Below are 20,194 nucleotides of genomic sequence, written 5' to 3' on the forward strand. Positions count from 1 at the left end.
GTCAAAGCATGGAACTCATTACCGGACTCTATAGTGTCATCCCCAAACCCCCAACACTTTACCTTAGATTATCTATGGTTGACCTATCCAGATTCCTAAGAGGTCCGTAAGGGGCGAGTACAAGTGCACTAGAGTGCTTTCTGTCCCCTGTCCTATTGCTCTCCTATATCTCCCATACCTTTCTTCTATTCCTATATCTCTTCTTCTATTCTCTCATTGACATGTTCTATTACTATACCTTCTTTTCTATTATTTCTTAGATATATTTTACTATGAGTATCTCCTCTATAACTTTCATCATGTATTTTACTATGTATATATAGATATATACCCACTAAAACCCTCATAGTGTATTGGACAAAATAAATAAATAAAAAAATAAAAAAATAAACATAGTCTGTCCTATTGGCAGCAGCGCTTGAAACTTACCCAATATGAGGCAAACACTTCCCAGCAGCTAGACATAGAACACTGATATGCCAAGAGGAGAAGAAATTACTTTCTCCACCCTCTTAGATAAACTGGATCTATAAATATTTTTCACTTGATTGGCATTCTGCATTTGAGAACAACCAAGTGGTTAAAAAAATGGAGTAGTATAGCACTTGTTTTTGGATGGCTGCCCAAGACTCTAAATATCTGCGAGAAAATTAATATTCCTAAAATCAGAAATCTACAAGGGGAGAAAAACATTAGCATCCATTGAACACTTGATTCTCTCAGCAGTTTTAGGGCCTTGGTTTCACTTAGGGCCTTCGAGCATATTTCCTTTTTTCCATCCAGTTATCCACTATTTCCATGGATGAGAATCTTCAAGGGGAAAACAACTCAAGAAACTTGAGAAATTTTGAAAAGCGAGATTATAAAAGCCCTGTCTAGCACAATACTAATAAGAAAAATAATAGGTCCCAAAAGAAAACAGCATGGCTGCATAAAGAACTCTGTGACAAATTGAAAGACAAAAAAGGACAAGTATAAAAAGTGGAAAGAAGCAGAATACCAGCAAACAGCTTGAGCATGAAGTGAAGAAGATGAAGTGAGGAAAGCTAAGGCTCACAATGAATAAAGGCTTGTGACAAAAGTGAAAAGTGGGGGGGGGAGCTTCTTCCAACATATTAAAAACAAGAAAAAAGTCAAGGAAACAATTGGTCCCTTACAGGGAGAAAGTGGCAAGAAAGTGACAAGCAACAAGGAAAAAGCAGAGTTACTTAACTCTTTTTTTTACAACTGTCTTTACACAAAGGGAAAAAAACACTCCAACCTATCAAAAACAACATCACAAAAAACATATCAGGAACACAAGTTAAAATAGGGAAGAAAATGATAAGGGAACACCTGTCTACCCTAGATGAGTTCAAATCACCAGGACTAGATGGACTACACTCCAAAGTTCTGAAGGAACTGGCAGACAAGATCTCAGAACCATTGACCTATGTCTTTCAAAGATCCTGGAGAACCACAATGTAAGAAAGATGTTAAGACTCTGGAAAGAGTGCAGAGAAGAGCAACAAAGATGATTAAGGACTGGAGGCTAAAACATCTAAAGATTGGTTGCAGGAACTGGGTATGTCTAGTTTAATGAAAAGAAGGACTAGGGGAGTATTCAGTCCCAGCAATGAGCTCCCAAGAAATAGGTCCACACATACATATTTGACAAGATTTAAGCATGTAATTTCTAATAGTTTAGTAGCAAAGAAGTTTAAAAGACATCAGCAAAGCTAGAATTAATCTGTTCATCGCAGCTGCTCATTAAACTCCCAAATAGTCTCTCTTTGATCCCAAATCTCTAATTAACATGACTCACTCTGAGTTGGCAGGAAGGCCGGAGACACAGATTTCAGTATATTTCAGATAGCAGTGTTTCAGTATCTCAGGGGTTGTCACAAAGAAGAGGGAGTCAGGCTATTCTCTAAAGCACCTGAGGATAGGACAAGAAGCAATGGGTGGAAACTAATCAAGGAGAGAAGCAACTTAGAATTAAGGAGAAAATTCCTGATAGTTAGAACAATTGATCAGTGAAACAGCTTGCCTTCAGAAGTTGTGAGAGCTCCAACACTGAAGATGTTGGATAACCATTTGTCAGAAGTAGTGTAGGGTCACCTGCCTAAGGTCCCTTCCAATTCTGTTATTATTATAACATGTAAATCAGCGATCCCCAAACTACAGCCCCTGGGTCACATGCGGCCCGCTGAGGCCATTTATCCGGTCCACAGGTGAGTGACTGGAGCATGCGTCAGAGTTGGAGTGGGGAGCAGCAAGGAAAGTGCGAGGAAGTCTTGCACCAGGAAGGTTCCATGTGCCTGGGGGGGAGGGGGAGGCTGAGCACTCCGCTGCAAACTTCAAAGAGACTCAGCACTGGCCCATCTCCCTCTCCTTTCCCACTGTCTGTGTCTATCACTGGCGCCTCCCATAAAGGTGGGGATTGCACCCGGAGGAGGCGGTGACTCTCTGTGTCCACTCGCTGAGGCACCTCCGCATCCGAAGCCAGAGCGACAGTGGCGAGAACGTCCCCCTCAATCTCATCTCACCTGAGGTAAAGGAAGGCCTGCCGAAAGCTGAGCCAGGCACAACACACCCACATACACGCACACACCCACCACCTCCTCCTCTTTGAGTTGCCGGATCCCATTTTCTGAATAGAGATTGAATGGGAGTCCGGGTCAGAGGGTGGAGGCTTCTCAGGCGTGTCCTCTGCGGAGAGAGAAGAGGGAGAGTGAAAGAGGGAAAAGAGAGAGAGAGAAGTGGAGAGAAATAAAGAAAAGGGAAAGAGAAAGGAAAAAGAGGGAGGGAAAGAGAAGTGGAGAGGAAGGAAGGAGGGAGGGAAGGGAGGGAAGGAAGGAAGGGGGAGAAAGAGAGGGAGAGAGAAAGGGAGGGAGGAAGAGAGATAGCAAGAGAGAAAGAGAGAAAGAAAGCAAGAGAGAGAGAGAAAGAGAAAGAGAGACAGAAAGAAAGTAAGAGAGAAACATCTCCCCCTGGGCACGTTTAATTTATGCATGGTATGTCTGTGTGTGTGTCTGTTAGCATATGGGGTTTTTAAATGTTTAAATATTTTAAATTTGTCTGATTGCTTATGATTTGTTTCTACATGTTGTGAGCCGCCCCGAGTCTTCGGAGAGGGGCGGCATACAAATCTAGGTAATAAATAATAAAGAAAGAAAGAAAGTGAGTGAGAGAGAGAGAAAGAAAGCAAGAGAGAGAGAGAGAAAAGGAGAGGAAGGAAGGAGGGAGGGAGGGATGGAAGTAAGGAAGAAAGGAGAAATGGAGAAATGAAGGAAGGAAGGAAAAAAGGAAGGAAGAAGAAATGGAGGGAACAAGGAAGGAAGGAAGAATGAAATGAATGGAGGGACGGAGGAAGGAAGGACTTTTTTGGGGGGGGGTAAAATTTTTTAAATTTTTCTCTTAACATACATTCAAACAATACAGTGTACCATCTAATTTTCCATGAATAAAATGCGGTATTTTGTTAGTAACTAATATCAATCATTTAAAAAGTTCCAAAAGCTTTTTTTCTAATGTTGTCATCCAGGTACATACATTTTTTTAAAATTAAATTCCTTCCTTAATGTTCCTTCAAAAAGCACACCACCAATTATATTTCTAACTTATTAACCATTATGCCAAAGTGCTTCCTTCTTTCTTTATACATTTTTCTATAAACCAAGAAAACCTTGTATAGCCAATCAGATGTTAACAAAAGAAAATTAAAAACAAAACATAAACATATATGAATTTTAGACTTCTTCCCCCCCCTCTAAATAGTACGTTCCCATTTTGTTTTTTACTTTAAAATAAGGTATGTGCAGTGTTCATAGGGATTTGTTCATAGTTTTTTTTTACAGTCCAACCCTCCAACCGTGTGAGGGACAATAAACTGGCTCCCTGTGTAAAACGTTTGGGGACTCCTGATGTAAATTAAAGAAACAGCATAAGACTAAAATAATACAGTTAAAATGTATGAATATTATAACCAAAAACAATAATATGACTCATAAAATGAAATGAAAAGGCAAGTAGCTTGTACCTTTATTATACTTTTTATACTGTATATACAAAAAAAGATACCTAACCCAGAAAGCATATGAATACAGCATGGATCAGAGTTGATTATACTTCACGTTTTAGCAGATTTATTTATTTAGCACATGGAAGTTTTTGGAGTTAAGCATTTTGACAAACTCATTTGTATTACAAAGAGAAGGAAGACAAGCAGAAAAACTAAACAGCAGAACTAGTCCCTAAATGGTTATTTTTACTTAGCTTTATACTATATGACATACAATTGATAGATACAAAGTTGCTTGACTGTAAAGACTGGCAAATAAAATAGAACAGAATAGAACAGAACAAAATATCAGAGTTGGAAGCAGTGATGGGCTACGAGACGGAACGCTAAATTTCACTCGCCGCCACAGCTCGTAAGTTCTTGCGGGACCAGTGCGATTTTGCTGCTGCACCAGTGATGAATGCAAAATCGTGCACGGTGCACCCGTGTTTTGGTGAGGTTTTTTGCTTCCGCGCATGCTGAAACACCTGCGCAATTTTGCTTCCTCCACAGGTGCAGCAGCAAAATCGTGCTGGCCCCGCAAGAACTTACGAGCTGTGGCAGCGAGCGCAATTTAGCTAACGGCTCGTAGCCCACCGCTGGTTGAAAGGGACCCTGGAAGTCTTGTAGTCCAACCACCTGCTTAAGCAGGAAACCCTACATCACTTCATACAAATAGTTTGTTTGTTTATTTATTTATTGGATTTCTATGCCACCCCTCACTGAGGACTCAGGGCAGCTCACAACATATAATAAACAATATACAATATCTTGAATCCAATTAGTTAATTAAATATCTAATACTCAAAAAAAGCATAAAGTTATCCAACATCTTCTTAAAAACATCCAGTGTTGGAGCATTCACAACTTTTGGAGGCAAGTTGTTCCACTGATTAATTGTTCTAACTGTCAGGAAATTTTTCCTTAGTTCTAAGTTGCTTCCCTCCTTGATTAGTTTCCACCCATTGCTTGTCCTACCCTCAAGTGCCTTGGATAATAGTTTGACTTCCTCTTCTTTGTGGCACCCCTGAGATATTGGAACACTGCTATCATGTCTCCCCTAAGTCCTTCTTTTCATTAAACTAGACATATCCAGTTTCTGCAATTATTCTTCATGTTTTAGACTCCATTCCCCTAATCATCTTTGTTGCTCTTCTCTGCACTCTTTTTAGAGTCTCAACATCCTTTTTACATTGTGATGACCAAAGCTGAATGCAATATTCCAAGTGTGGCCTTACCAAGGCATTGTAAAATGGTATTAACACTTTACATGATCTTCATTCTATCCCTCTGTTAATGCAACCTAGAACTGTGTTGGCTTTTTTGGCAGCTGCTGCACATTGCTGGCTCATATTTAAATTTTTGTCCATTAGGACTCCAAGGTCCCTCTCACAGATACTACTGTTGAACAATGTACCACATATACTGTACCTGGGCATTTTGTTTTTCTTGCCTAAATGTAGAACCTTCCTTTTTTTCACCATTGAATTTCATTTTGTTAGATAGCGCCCAATGTTCAAGTTTGTCAAGATCATTCTGTATTTTGAGCCAATCGTCTGGATTGTTGGCTATTCCTGCCAATTTGGTGTCACCTGCAAATTTGATGAGTTCCCTGACTAAATATCTTGTAACACATTACCAGTGCATCATTCAAGACTACCTTTAAGTCTTAAACTCAATCCAGCACCAATTCAGAAAAGAAGCATCTTAAATGTAAGTGAAAATATTCCTCAAATGTGGCAAAGTTATTTATAAAAACACTGTACATGTATTTTTGGCAACTGCAGGATTGAACATTTTTGAAATTTATGGGCATAGCAAGTTAAAATGAGTCTGTGGAAGGATAATACTAGTAGTAGCATTTATACTTATATACTGGCTAATAGTGCTTTACAACTTTCTCTAAGTGGTTTACTGAAACACTTGTTTACAACAACAATCTGGATCATCATTTTACTGACCTTGGAAGGCTGAGTCAACCTTGAGCCAGTCGTGACTGAACTTCTGGTCATGGACAGAATTACCTGCAATACTTCATTGCACCACCACAGCTCATGGATGAAGATACGGAACTCTTTGATTCCTTTACATTTTTTCCACCATTCATGAGGAGTTTTTTTTGCAGAAGAAATACTATGTTTTTTTGTCTGCACTGTCTCTCACTCAGATGTATGCAAACAATATCTCATCAATTTCAATTGACTTTTCCAAATATTGTGGTTCTTTTTGAATTTAATGATGACAAATAGTTTGGCGGAAAGGTCATTTTCACATCTGAGGCAGGTCAAGATTGACGTCAGTGATACACAAAAGGCTTTTTGAATGAAGCACAAGAAGTAATAAAGTTTGCAATCTGTTACTGATACCATCTCTTACATGGCAGCTTGGCTTTCCGAAAAACATGAATTACAATATTTTCAGCTTTATGTGAAATAAAATATATAGATATATCAAATAGATGTAGAATACATTGTGTTTTCCCCCTGAGCTTTGTAATTGTCTTATGGAAAGCTGTAAAGTATCATTATATAGTCTCGGTTTTCTATTTCTCATTTGCATTAGAGTCTTATTTCTAATGCAAATGGGATTCTCACAAGATAATACTTTTTGTCTGACTATTAGTTTTTCATTATATCTTTGCAAAGGATATATGATGAAAAATAGACCTTTGCTATTTTTATTTTTTATCATCGAGTAGATATTTTTAATGCTCTGGGGTGTCAAGAGACATGCAGTTTATTGCTTAGCATGTTCTAACCTAGCCCTCATTTTAAGCTATGCATCTCCAATGAGCATATCTAATGTCTTTACTCTCAAAAGTGGCACAACTCTAATATGAATGAACCTACTTCATGCCTAAAAATGTTAATGACACCCCTCAAACCAATTAAGTAGCATAACCTTAATTCATCAACAATGCATATTAGAAAGATGGAAAATATTCTTACTGATATTGGGATATAAAATACAGAACTACTTAGAGATAAGAAACATTTCAAATCACAGGCATCGTTTTAAAAATATAATATTAATTGCAGTTTTTAAACATTGTATATAAAAGAATTTATAACAAAAGATACTAAAACAAGTAATAAACAAAAGGAAATTTTAAAAATGATAATATCGATATATTCTACTCCAATAGATAACCTAGCTACTTGTTACATTATAATTGACTAAAAATGTAAAAAACAATTAAAAATTAATTAAAATGCCAAAGATAATAATATTTTGTTTTTTAACCAAATTTCAATATTTATCAAATTTTTGAGCAACTTATTCAGTTAGACAATAAAGTAGAGTACTTATTCAATATTTGCCAAATTTATTTCTTGCCTTTTTAAAAGACAAGAAACTACATCTTCACTTGACATACTTTATAAAATTAACCTAACCTCAAAACGATACTATAGAGCACTGCTCATCAAAACAACTAGACACAAAAACAGTTTTTTCCTAAATGCCATCACTCTGCTAAACAAATCATTCCATCAACACTGTCGAAACTATTAACTAAGTCTGCATTAGTATTACTACTCATCTTCTCATCATTCCTATCACCCATCTCCTCCCACTTATGACTTATGATTGCATGACTGTAACTTTGTTGTTTGTATCCTTATGATTTATATAGATCATTTCCTAGTATGATTTCATTGCTTATTTCTACCCTTTTGTTATCATTAAGTGTTGTACCTTTTGATTCTTGATGAATGTATCTTGTTTTTTTATGTACACTGAGAGCATATGCACCAAATCAAATTCCTTGTGTGTCCAGTCACACCTGGCCAATAAAGAATTCTATTCTATTCTATTCTATTCTATTTTTTCTTTTAATAACTTCAAAATGAAAAGGATTAACTTTGTATGATAACACTCTGTAGATGTCTAATCAAAACAAATAAAATCTTTGTATCTATATTAATTAATGAAATCTGTGCATGTCTTGTGCAGATTTTAGAATATTTACCTGATTTTTAAAAATGTTATATAACCCTCATAAAAAAATAATCAAAATATGGTTACGTCAGTGGAGTCTAATGACTTAATAGGATTAAATAGCTTACATTTAAATCACTTGGAGCCAGTGTTCCCTCTAATTTTGGGGGGGGGGGGGGTCGGCGGAAAAGTATAGTGTCTGAGCAGCAGTCCCTTTGGGACTGGGCGGCACAGAAATAATAAATAAATAAATAAATAAATAAATAAATAAATAAATAAATAAATAAATAAATAAATAAATAAATAAATAAATAAATAAATAAATAAATAAATAAATAAATAAATAAATAAATAAATAAATAAATAAATAAATAAATAAAAAAACAAACAAACAAACAAACAAACAAACAAACAAACAAACAAAAAACCCACCCAGTTTTGCCTCAGAGAATTTCAAAATAAAATACTGTACTGTGTGTCTATAACAGTGAGCTCATAATAGGGCAACTCTATCAATATCAAAATGCCACTTAAATAGTTGAGCTAGTTTCAAACTAGATTTTGATTTTCTTTCTCTCTTCCTTACTCCCATTCTTTTTCTTTCTCTTTTCCTTCCTCTCTTTTTTCTATCTGTTTCTCTCTCTTCCTCTCTCTCTCCTTCCCTCTCACTCTTTCCCTCTCGATAGCTCACTGCTCAGCTTAGAGGGAACTATGCTTGGAGCTCTTCATGAATGTCTTGGAGGAACCACTGCAGGTGGTCAGTTTTGACAAACCTGAGTAAACATAAAGATCCCCTATCCTCAGTCCTCTCAGTGCCATCAACTATCTGCCTAAGGACATGTTCCCAGGGCAGTATCACACAGCTGTATCTTTAAAAACTGTATATAGAATTATTGATTGCATTCTAAATGTTTTGTGTTAAACTTTATTAACAACATTAAATAATTCCTTTCCAAAAAGTACACTGATATTTTTGTGTAAAGTATCTTGAAACCTGGTGATCCTGGGAGTGAGGGGATCCCATTTCTGACCTGGATTTTGCTGAGCTTTATAAAAGTGAGTTAATGTTCAATTATTAAGATTACAGACATTAAACTTGCTTTTCTCCTCTTTAACTGACATCCCTCTTGTCTTATTAGGTGCCCAGCTAGTAGGTGGACATTGGAACAAAAGATTCTCACTTTCTCTCCTTTTCCCCACCTCATTAGTTGTTGTATCCAAGGTGGGCTGGAAAATATAATTTTCATGTTGCAGCATTGTTTATTTCTAATGCTCAGTTGAAAAAACCGAGATATCCAATCCTTCCTCAAAAAGTTTGTTTCTTTTAAATTACCGGGGAAAAGGTAAGTTGATTACTGAAAGTGACAACTCCATGGGGGGGTGGAGAATGATTATATCCTAGCTTGTTTTTAAAGAAATCATCTGGAAAACAAGAAGTTCCAAACTAGAGACAGTTGTAGAAAATATTCTAACAGAACAGAGCAATACAGTTGGAAAGGACCTTAGAGGTCTTCTAGTTGAACCCTATGCCTACGCAGGAAATCCTACACCACTTCAGACAAATGGTTATCCAACATCTTCTTAAAAACATCCAGTGTTGGACCATTCACAACTTTTGGAGGCAAGTTGTTCCACTAATTAATTGTTCTAACTCTCCGGAAATATCTCCTTAGTTCTAGGTTTCTTCTCTCCTTGATTAGTTTCCACTAGGGGTGGGTTTCACTTACCTTCGTCACTGGTTTGCACCATGACATTTCATAAGTGTGTGCGTATTCTTATGCAATACTGATTCCATACATGCTCAGTAGCTATAATCATCAGCCCGAAACACAGCTGAGGAGATGATCAGCTTGAGGTGAAGGAATAAAGGTAAGTATAAACCCCGGGGCAGGCAGGAGGGCCCTTTTTCAAGCAGCAGCAGAGGAAAATGGCTTGCATTGGCTGCCGATCAGTTTCCGGTCACAATTCAAAGTGTTGGTCATGACCTTTAAAGCCCTACATGTCATTGGACCAGATTACCTCCGGAACTGTCTGCTACCACACGAATCCCAGCGACCGATAACGTCCCACAGAGTTGGCCTTCTCCGGGTCCCATCGACTAAACAATGTCATTTGGCGGGCCCCAGGGGAAGAGCCTTCTCTGTGGCGGCCCCGGCCCTCTGGAACCAACTCCCCACGGAGATTAGAACTGCCCCCACCCTCCCTGTCTTTCGTAAACTACTTAAGACTCATTTATGCCACCAGTCATGGGGGAGTTAAGATATTCCTTCCCCCTAGGCCATTACAAGTTATGCATGGTATGTTTGTGTGTATGTTTGGTTTTATAATAAGGGTTTTTAGTTGTTTTATTAATTGGATTATTACATGCTGTTTTTATCATTGTTGTTAGCCGCCCCGAGTCTGCGGAGAGGGGCGGCATACAAATCTAATAAATAAATAAATAAATAAATAAATAAATAAATAAATAAATAAATAAATAAATAAATAAATAAATAAATAAATAAATAAATAAATAAATAAATAAATAAATAAATAAATAAATAAATAAATAAATAAATAAATAAATAAATAAATAAATAAATAAATAAATAAATAAATAAATAAATAAATAAACAAATAAACAAATAAATAAATAAATAAATAAATAAATAATAAATTAATAATAAATAAATAAATAAATAAATAAATAAATAAATAAATAAATAAATAAATAAATAAATAAATAAATAAATAAATAAATAAATAAATAAATAAATAAATAAATAAATAAATAAATAAATAAATAAATAAATAAATAAATAAATAAATAAATAAATAAAAGCTTCAAAACAGTAAGTAAGAAATTCGGGGGAGAAATCTGAAAAAAAATGGCGGTGCCAATGGGCCGGCACCTACCAAACTGAAACCATGACACCATCATGACATCACCAGCAGGTCGCTTCTGACGATCTGGTCCGAACTGGCAGTAACCTACCCCTGGTTAACACCCATTGTTTCTTGTCCTGCCCTCAGGTGTTTTGGAGAATAGTTTGACTCCCTCTTATTTGTGCTAATCCCTGAGATATCTTCTCCACACCTATTTCTTAGCTGAGCCTTTTAGAGGATGTTTTCTGAATTGCATTTTCCCCTGTCTTTTTATTAACTGTTCATTTATGCTGAGCTAATGTCAAGGTTAATTTGAAACTGATTTGCAATTTTCCTGTTCCCATGAAACAGTCTTTGGCCACAGCTCTGTTTGGAAATCTAAGTTAAATCCACAGTGGATGGCGAGAGCAATCCTAAAGTTGCCTTTGTATCCCAATGTCACCTCTAGTTTAAGTGGCAGAACTTAAGCCCTGGCAGCCAATTCCACCAAAATGTCTCACGAGCACATTTGTAATTAGTGTGAGGGTGCAATATATCATAAGTTAATTGTATATCATTAAAAGACATTTATAGAGCTATAATATGCATATAAGAGATCAATCTAATTGTCATGCAGTTAACTCCAGTTATTTAAGCAAATAATATATTGTGGCATTTTAATTAGCAGTCCCACTTTGGAACTTGTCTTTAAAACTTCTCCTGTCATCCAGAATGGCATGTTGAACAGTCCCAGATGTGAGTTTAAAAACAGCAGCAGCTACATTTAAACACTGCAGGTCTGGTGTTTATTCAGACATTTGGGATAGGAGGATTTGTTTCTGTTTGTATAACTGCATCATGACAGTTTTCTGTTACTCGTTTTTCTCAGACATTATCAAGGAATTTTTGCTCAACAATTTTTTAAAAATGTTAAGCTATATCATGAAAAATCAGAGCAGTATGTCTCTATTAGTTTCTGCTTTGAAACAATATCTATATGATTGAGTTTTGAAAGGAAAGTGACCAATGTTGTAGATATATCAGGAAAGAAAAAATATATACTAGTTTTTCTGAATTACTTTTTCTCCAATAGGAAGACTGTCATTTCCAATCAAGACTTATTTTTTATTTACAGACATCCAAAAATTAGGAGAAGAATGGTTATAGAAAGGACCTCTATTTTGGTCTACTCATTTGTTCTATTTCTGTTCTCCTGAATTAGAGAAACATAATTTCTCCCCTTTTTCATTGTTTTATGTGCTCTTCTATTTTAAATCCTCTTCTCCATATTGGGGAGTTTCTTTTTTTTCTTTCTTTTGTTCTTGGTCTTAATTAATCGCCTGCAGTCTGCCTGTCTGTTTGTTTGTTTGTTTGAAAACTTTATATAGCTGCCTATTTCATGAAAAGTGACTCTGGACATCATAGAACAAAACTCAAAACAGTACTTAGTTCTTATAATATTGACTTGCTTTGGTAATTATTATCTTTAAAAAAAAAAAAGAATATTAGAAGATGGGTTAATAATAATGTATCCACCTTAATAAATCACCAGTTCCCTGACAATGTCAGGCCTAATAGCCCAGCCAGATTAGAGGGACTTTTAGAAAATCAAAAGCAATGAAACCAGCATCACTTTGAAGTAAGGATAACAGGTGGTGCAGCAGAGAAAAGCTCATCATTTGGTCTACCAAACATTGTCAACAGGACCATAACATGCCCTCTGTGCTTCATTTGGTGCAAGAGGAAGATCTAACTGGGAAGAGGCAGTTCCTCCAGTAGTCTGACCCCATGCCATGTGGGGATTTCAAGATCAGAATTAGCACGTTGACTTGGATCTAAAAACAAACTGGTAGCCAGTGGTGAGCTCCTATGGGTACAGTCAGGTACGCAGTACCAGTAGCAAAATTTGATTTTTTTTTTCCTTTTTTTCCTTTCTGGGCTCGGAATATTTTTCCTATCACAGTAAATGAGGTTGAATGTGTTTAATTTTGGAAGAGCTCTGTGTGTGTATGTGTGTGTGTGTGTGTGTGTACATACACTTTATATAGTAGATAATCCAGGGTGGGCTACTGCCCGGATGTGGGGGAACGCAATGGGGTAGCGAAAATGGAACTCTACCCCAGAACAACCAAATTGCACTGAAAGATGGTGAAACAAAATGCATAAGCCACTCCCACAGAGTGATAGTAAAAATTCTGGTAGCCCATCACTGCTGGTAGCCAATGCAATTTGTGGGTATTACTTGCCGTCCCCCATCTTCATATACATATATTTGTCTCATATCTGACTGAAGATCAGGGGTTATACATCTCCTTGTTTTTGCAAGTAAGAATAACCAGCTCATGGTGATGCTTCCATATGTACCTTACATCTTTGAATGAAAGAAATAGAACTGACAAAGATGTAAAATAATGTGTTCAGGAGAAATGTAACTGTATATAATTTGTACCTGACCAGTGATTTAGAATGCAATATTTTTGCAACATATACTGAATTATTTATATTATTAAATAAAGCAGGTACATTGATGAGTATAGTGCTATTCCCAGTTGGGGATGGCTATTGAAAATAACATTAATAAAAGAATTATAAGAAACTACCGGTATGTGTTTGTTATGCTGTGTTTTGAGCAGGTAAACTGTAATGATGGAAGTGCAACAACAGTTATTTTTGCTGTAAACATCATATAATTTTCACAGGCCTGGTGCTAAGGCTTGCAAGCAATGCCTTTGAAGAAGACTCATTAGATTTAAGTAATAGTGGAAACCTAAACATTATATTGGGGAGCTGAAGAACATATCAAGTTTTATTGCCAAAGAAAAAAGAAAGAAGAAAGAAAATTCAATTTGCTTTAGAAGCTAATAAAAAAATATATAATTTTTTTTATTAAATGAGGAATAGGTTTATTATTTTGTATCTGGCGTCATAAAATGTTGAGGGAAAAACTAATCAAGGAAAAAAAAGATAACAGTTTTGAGGCACACCATAGCTGACCAAGATGGATGCCTCAGGGCTATGATATTCATTAGTTTACTAATATCAAATGGCAAACAAGGTTTAATTAATTTGGATTTTAAACGGCTCTGTTAACCTCTCAAAGGAACAGAGAAACACAAAAAATCTGCTGATGAAGCTCAAATTGACATTTTCCAGCATGATTCTCTGATCTCTATTTTTTGTAAATTCAGAGGAAAATAACAGCCATGCAAGGTCAGTTAGCTATTTATTACAAGGTCTGCTAATCTGACACAGAATGAATCTGTAACATTTAAGGGATTTGTTGCTAAAGAAACCAGGTACATTCTGTCCCTGAAAAACATAATTTTAGATGGTAGAAATAAAAGAGTAATAGCTGTTGTAATCAATAAGACCCATCTAAAACCTTAACCATTACAATGCATTAACTTTCATTGATAATTTCCCCCCTAGTTGTCTGCTGAGGATTCCATTGGCAGGATTGTGATGCAATGATGTATCAGTCTGGGATCACTTTTACAGAAATTTTAGATAGGTGAGTTTGAGAAGAAGATAAAGGTGCTGATAAATGGTTATTACATTATTTTCTCTTGGTTTTTTTTTATAATAGCAATTTTATTAAAATAACATCAATAAAAACTTAAACTAAACTAATTCCCATGCATTATCTCCATTCATACTGCTCATCCTATCCATAAATACCTAAAAAAACCTCCCTTAAACCCCCCCAACCCTCTGATATATTTAATTCTATACCTGCAAAAACCTTATTAAAATCCTCAGCACTTTGAAGAAAGTTCAGAGACTACAACTAGTCCAAAATGCAGCCGTGAGGGCTATCATGGGCTTGCCTAGGTTTGTCCATGTATCTACATCACTCTGCAAGCTGCATTGGCTGCCAATTGGTCTCCGAACACAATTCAAGATGTTGGTCGTTACCTATAAAGCCCTTCATGGATTAGGATCAGGTTATTTAAGGGTCCGTCTCCAGTCTCATGTATCCCAGCGACCGGTTAGAATCCACAGAGTTGGCCTTCCCCAGGTCCCATCAGCTAAGCAATGTTTCTCTGTGGCAGGTCTGATCCTCTGGAACAACTCCCCCCAGAGATTTGCACTGCCCCCACTCTCCTGGCCTTCCGGAAAGCTTTAAAAACTCACCCATGGCAACAGGCCTGGGGCCATTGAGCTTTAACATCTTGCTCTGGCTGTCAGTATGACTGTGGTGTGTATGAATGTGGTTACATGGTTTTTAACTTGGGGTTTTAGATCATTTTAAAATTGGGCTTTTGAATTGTTTTGTATTTTTTATATAATGTGAGCTGCACTGAGTCTTCGGAGAGGGGCAGCATATAAGTCCAATAAACAAACAAGCAAACATGAAATATAAAATAGAACATGCAAAAATGAAAAAGAAAAAAGAAAAGAAGAAAAGAAGAAAAAGAATAGCAATACAAAAACAAATGACTTCCCCATTTACAAGTATAAACAATTTTAATAACTTATCATCTTCTTTTAAAATGCAACAAATGATCTCTTCTTCCCATATTCCATTTTTACCTATAAACAAATCCTTAAAGTCTCATCATTTAAGCCCATAAAGCCCATTAAGGATTTTACACACATCTTTTTTTAACCTTGATAAAATAAACCAACTTTATATTCCTTCCTTTTACTTTGAACTATTTTGATCCCTTCAAATAATATCTTAGAATTTGATTTTTTTTCAATTATCTCTTCTTATAAAGGAGAAGAGACAAATTGCTGTTTATCAAAAAAATCAGTTATTAAATTTATAGTTAAAACATATTTCACTAAGCACTGAAGGCATCTTACCAGGTCCTCTTCCACTTATCAATCCAAAGGTTCTTACTAGCTGAAATGCAGTTAGCAAGCAATTCCCATAAGGGATTGGAAAATGAAATATATATGTAAAATCCAATGTCCTTTCAAAGATGTCACCTTCAGTTTGAGCAAAGATGGCTTTCCCTCAACTCCCAAATCTAAATCTGTCAGAGACCACTGTATTGCAATTTCATCACAAGAAACAATTGTTTGGACAACTTGTGGGTGATCCCAAGTTCTGTCTTTGTCCAGAAAAAAATTATTGAAGAGCCATTTAACTTTTTTTGCCCAGCAAAAACTATACACCCTCCCCCCCAAAAAACCCCCACCACCCTTAGAAAGAACCCCTCAAATGAGAAAAAGTCGTGGACATTCAAGTTTCAGATATGCAGGGAAATTTTTTTACAGGGTCTCAAACTTCATTTCGGGTCCTTTTAGACCCGAGGAGAATACCAGGGTTAAATGGCACAACCTCTGAGGTCCACATGCACCCTATCAACAAGATGAGAATTAATATGATAAAAAATGGGATAGTTCCTTCCCTTCCTTCCCTTCTAGTCTGTGGTTTTTCAATTTGGCCAGCATGATTTCCTTGCTTTGCTAAAATACTAAAGGAGAGGGGGTGTGGAGGGTGTTTTTCTTTTGGTTTGGTTTGGTTTTGGCTGGCTAGGATTGGGTTCGGTTCAATTTTTGTCTTATCTTGTCTGTTTTGTTGTTGTTTTTTGTTTTGTTTTGTTTTGTTTTCCTTGGTTTGGTTTGGTTTGGTTTGGTTTGGTTTGGGGGCTTGAAATACAATTTGTTTTAATGCATATTCTCCCATAAGCCAATTTCACAAAGATTATGAGACAGATAAATCATTTGAATAATGTATCATTAATGACAAAAACAACAATGAGATATATGTCTATGTGGAGCTCCAGATTTAAATATTAGTTAAATTTCACTGCTTCAGGCAGAAATAGACTTCTTGAAATAAAGATTTGTGTACTGATGTACCTCCTCTGTTCTTCTTTTGAAGATCATTAGGATGTCAGTGTTCCAAGTAGCAACCGGGAAACTGACGTAGGACCAATATTTGATTCCCAAGATTCCATGTTAGCCACAGCAGCAGCTTATTAAAAACTTTTTTCTCTGCTTCTTACTTGACTAGCAAAATGTCATCTTCAAATCATGTCATTTTCAGGTAACTTCGAGTATGAACAAAATCAAGAGTTGTTGAAGCTAGTTGGTAATTTTACAGATTTCATATTTTCCCTCATACCCTTGTTTTTGTTGGGCTATAAAGTGTGGAAATAAGAGGATAGCCCTATTTGAATTGTATTTTTATATTAATTTGTACCTAAAGAAATGAGGGAAAGCAGGAAGTACCGTTTTGTTACAGGATAAATAGAACCAACCCACACTCCTTCAATATGCATTTGATAAAATGAAAGATATATAATTTGGAATGTGTCAGTCCATTTAAATATTATGAGGGTTCATTGCATTATGCTTTTATAAGAACCCACAAACAAAGGTAGTGTTCATTTTTTTATTGCAATTCTTTTAATATATACATTTTGTAGATATTTTTGCACTTATACGCAGCTTAACATTAGTTTCCTTGAGATGTACATCCTGCAACAAGCTTTCCTCAAATAATGACTTTCTGTATTCATTTTCCTCTTCATTCAGCTCTCAAATTTAAAAAAACGTATTTAGAATTTGAAAGACAGTATCTGAGTGACAACTGTTTTAATCTACATTATAATATTAATGCAAATTACACTGTACATTCATATGGCTCTTAAAAATCTAGAGCAAATAAAATTATTGAAGCAATTCCTACAACCCTTGGAAAAGAATTACACTAGTCTGAACCAAATACATTTTGTTAGAGCACATGTTGACGTATGTCAAAGCCCTATGAATTAGACTTCGGATAAACAAGATAAATCCGTTTGAAATAAATTTGAATACTACTTCTTATCTTATCCCAATAAATAATATTTGCAGTTGACAGTCTTGCCTTTTTATTTTGCTTTCATTTTTAAATGGCATGCACTATCAGGAACAATTACAATATATATATGAGATGACAGATCTTTTTAGGAAATGTTCCTTTGCATTATTTAACATGTCAAGAGAAGTGAGCATCACAACACCCTCTGGCTGTATGGGAGCCATCACTAAATCCCATTTTCATAAGCACAGTACAATTTTCTACAGCCGGGAGCCCACACGTACATGCAAAAATAACAATATGACCTGGAAACCTGATGGTAAGGATTCCAAATCTTATGGAACCATTCATGCCTAGACAACTGGGATGTACCTATGCAGATCACAGAAGATAATTGTAGCTCTTGATGTATTAAATGCCTCACCTTAACAATACTGTAGTATCCAACCCATCCTTCAGATAATATTCATTGCAATACAAACCTGCCATTTTGTCCCACACACACAAAAAATGTGGCATCTTATTCTCCAGCCAATTTTATTGGAAGAGAGCTTTCAGCAGGTTCTGACCAGTTCTGGTGAATCGGTAGCAGAAATTTTGAGTAGTTTGAAGAACTATTAGTGGAAATTTTGAATAGTTTGAAGAATCGGTAAATACTACCTCTGATTCGTACTTCCCCCATCTATTCTCTGCTTCCCGAATCCCAGCTAAATTGCAGGAAATGGGGATTTTGCAGTAGCCTTGCCCTGGAGTGGAGAGTAAATGGAAATTTTACCCTACCCTTCCCCTGCCATACCCACCAAGCCACGCCCACCAAACTACACCATATTCATCAATCTATGCCTACAGAACTGGTAGTAAAAAAAAATGAATGCATTACTGGGTTTATTCTTATGTGCATTCACCCACCAAATTATCAGACTCGTAAAACCCAATCAATCTAAATGCAAAGGACATCTCCTTTGAGATGGAGAGGGGAGGGGAGGGGAGGAGAGATAACTTTAGTTCATGCCATATTTTATGAATGGATGGAAAATGAATTGCAATTATATTTCACACATATTGGAAGATTTTTTCTTATTCCAATGTTCTATCACGTTCTATCAAAAACACATAGGTATTCTAATCTGTTAATCTATGTAGTTTAGAATAATTTTTAATTTTTTAAAAAATATTGACTTAATTTTAAGGCAGTCCAAAGAAGAAGTACAATCAGGAATACTAGCTCTATCTTATACAGTTAACTACTCAAACAGAATCTTGCAAGACTGAAAGAATGCTCCCTCTTATTTTCTTTTACCTTACAAGAAACTAAGGAAGGTCTCTCTGAAATGTTTTCCATGGTCTCCATCCTTATGTAGACTGAGATATCTTTTACATACTGGGTGTTCAGTTCCTGCCTCTCCCTCTTGTCTCCCCAGTCATTCCCATAAGTCATTAGGCTCTATGAAACAATTAACTCTTAGATCTGAAGATAGTGAAAATGATACACATTCCCCTTTATGGTCCCAGAGATTTTCCTCTCTCATGTAAATACATTATTTTGTTTGGAAGGGATGTAAATGGTTAATTACCAGGTCACCTAATGGGACAATCTACAGTCTTCTGTTTTTAGCAATTGGCAGCTCATCAGGTCCATTTTGGTTGAACACCAATATAGAGAGCTATACAGGTGATAACTGTCCTGCAAATTGCCAAAGTGACAAGCCTGACTGTCACCTTCTGATCTTCTTTTCTCCTGTTGTCTGAAAATAATCTATGTGTCCCAATGGAGGTTTCTTGCCTTAAGTTACCCTTTTCACTTTCAATTTGTCATTATATCTCTCCCAGCGACAATTTTCCTTTCACCTGTACCCGGTCTTCTAGTTATTTTTAACACCTCACCCTCCAACCAATTTACTTTTTATATAGGTTTGCCAAGGCCACAGAATGTCTACTCACTGGATGGGAAATGACATCTCAAAAGGCATTGGCATGTAGGTTGTTGGCCTGTCTGAGAATAATTGAAGCACACAGACTTTTGACATTCAGAATAATAAGGAAATTAAGGGATCTATCACAGGAAAAATATCAAATACATCAGCAGTTTGGAACTAAATCATCCCCAAAATGAGAGACAGGAGTGGGGGATATAAATCAGAATTCCTAAATCTAGTACCAAATCATGGGATTTCTCTTAAGGGAACCAGATAAAAATCTAATAGGTCTCCTCTTATATTTCAACAGGTTTATATCATAGCACTTTTAAATATATTTATTATTTATTTATGTTCATGTCCATCTGTCCATATAATAGGACTCTCTTTTGATAACTATTTCTTTAGGCCTAGCAAAGAAAGTTTGCCAGTAATGAGTTAGAGAATCTGGACCAGGTCAAGATTCAAATTTTTCATCATATTTTCTACCCTTTTCTTATTACTACCAGCACATTTTCTTTAGTCTGAGACTGAAAGAGGCTAATTTGAATAATGAGAAAACAAATAAGAGACTGGTGTTTAACATAATTTTCAATAGATACAGTCGGCATTATTTCCATTATTGTACATTACATGCTTTCATCATGACACTTCACAATTAGTGATGGGCAAACCGAAACCCACACAATTTGG

The sequence above is a fragment of the Erythrolamprus reginae genome, chromosome 3 (genome assembly GCF_031021105.1).
Source record: "Erythrolamprus reginae isolate rEryReg1 chromosome 3, rEryReg1.hap1, whole genome shotgun sequence".
Lineage (NCBI taxonomy): Eukaryota > Metazoa > Chordata > Lepidosauria > Squamata > Dipsadidae > Erythrolamprus > Erythrolamprus reginae.